We start from the raw sequence: 2,040 nt of genomic DNA, 5'->3' as shown, positions 1-2,040 counted from the left end.
AGGGAAAATGGAGGCCTCATTAGCATCCGTGGGGTGCACCTGCAGAGAGGCTGGAGAGCCCAGAACTAGAGGGGTGCAGCAGACAAGGACCAGGGGCCCAGTTGGGGACTAGGGCCTTAAAGCCAGGCCTCACACACTAGGTCTGGGCTAAAGGGGCCTAGCCATATAAAAGGAGATAAGGCCGAGTAGGCCAAAGCTCCAACAGAGTGTCTGGGGAAAAATGTATAGGGCCACAAGCCCAGAGCCTACGAAGGGGCTAGAGCCTTGGAGTTTGGCACTATCTAGTGGGTCTAGGCTGGTGAGCTTAGCTAGAGAGAAAGGGGCAAAAGCCGAGTAGGCTGAAGCCCCAACAGAGACATACAGCTAACACCTGTGAGGCATGGTGCACTAGGTTGGAGCATGCAATTAGCCTTTAAGGCAAAAGCCCCTCACCTTGGTGAGTTTGAGTGTATGTCTTGCCTGCAAATCCCTGGGGCATCCTCCTCTTCAAGAACCAAGGAACATCAAGTCATAGCAGGTGAGTGTAGGGGAGTCTGTTCCCAGGGGAAAACAGATATCAAGGGACTTAGGGGGCCTTTGTAGGCTTTCAAATGCTGCTGAAGATGCCATCTTGTTGCATCTACCTACAGGACACATGCTGCCTGTTTCTCTTGGCATGCAGAAAGTTATCATGGATCTGGTCTCTAGTCTACACAGGATATCGAAACTCCCTGCATAGTACCCCATTTCCAACTTTTGTTAGCATCAGTTCTGCTGCTCGCAGACCAGGTAAAAGGAAGTTGCTGTAACACCTGCATATTGGGTGGCTTTTGGTTTGGCAGTGCTAAAGGTAGGACCTTTTTTATTTCTGGGTTATTGGTTTTGATTTGGCCCAGTGACCAAAAATTACTACTGTTTAAAAGCTCTATGTTGATCCATTGTGAGTTGACCAGTGAAATCTATTAAGGACCAGTTAAATCTATTCCAAAGATTTGAACAGAACCGTAAATCTACCAAAAAGCTGGGCAGCTTTGAATGACTCAGTGGCACAGTGACTATTAACCCAGATAAATAAAAGTTCAGTGGGCTATCTTTCCCATTCAAAAAGTTGGACTTCTTATTTCTATTTTGTTCTGGCCCTGGAGATCTCTTCTATTCCACCATAGTTTTAGGGTTCCTTAACCATCTCTTCATTATTTACTGACCTGGCATCTCCTATGCTTCAGGTTTCTAAGGTGACTTCCCAGCCCATTCATATCCTTTCCAATCATACGGTTTTGTTGGGGCATAAATGGGGAGCCAGTGCTCTCTCAAATTCAGAAGACCCAATTGGCCAAAAAACGGCAAGAAACCTCCTTTCCCAGTGGAAGTCTAGTGGGAAAGAAAAATAGCCTGTTCCCCATTGATGTTTATTATTGTTTGACAGCTGGGGATGTTTGTGCCCCAAAAGGCTTAGTGGTAGCTAGGCAACATTTTGTGTTTGCTAGCAACCACATGGTAAGCTAGAGAAGCATCATAATGGTGAACAAATCTGTCCTTTGCTACTGTCCTCTGTCTAACCAGTAGTTGTAATGGCAGAGGTGGGTGTCTTCCCTCCTTATGTCTTATGAAGAGCATGCACTTGTTTTCTGCTTTTGGAATAATAGGCCTTTATATGGCAGCCTCCTCAGTGCCCACAAAGACACAAGACAGGAAGTAGTCACTCCATACTCTGAGGAGACTTTGGGAAGGCAGCTATATTGCAGCAGTGGAGAAAGAAACCATTATGAATAAAAATGATAAGAAGACTTGTCTCTGGAGCTCAGTAGTATGCTGTTACAAAATGTGGAGAATGAAAAATTCCAAGCCTAGTAGCTGGGGGTGGTTTGTTGGCAGGGATAGAGTTATATATTTTACATACATCCAGTGCTGCAGAATATACGTGTCCTAGTTCATCAATGGAAAAAGGCCACTGAAGGAAGAGTCTATGTTGAAAAATAGCTGTGTATTCAGCAAACATTTATAGTTTGTTTTGTTTGTTTGTTTGTTTGTTTGTTGTTTTTAGTTTTATGTGCAAAATAA

General features: G+C 44.6%; 1 protein-coding gene across 1 annotated transcript in view; it reads left to right on the top strand.

Moving 5' to 3' along the window:
- The window catches only part of CTNNA3 (catenin alpha 3), a 1,539,787-nt gene that overhangs the window by 730,227 nt on the left and 807,520 nt on the right, over positions 1-2,040 (top strand).

Source organism: Alligator sinensis, unplaced genomic scaffold (assembly GCF_000455745.1).
Source record: "Alligator sinensis unplaced genomic scaffold, ASM45574v1 scaffold325_1, whole genome shotgun sequence".
Taxonomy (NCBI): domain Eukaryota; kingdom Metazoa; phylum Chordata; order Crocodylia; family Alligatoridae; genus Alligator; species Alligator sinensis.
This window is presented reverse-complemented; position numbering and strand designations above follow the sequence as displayed.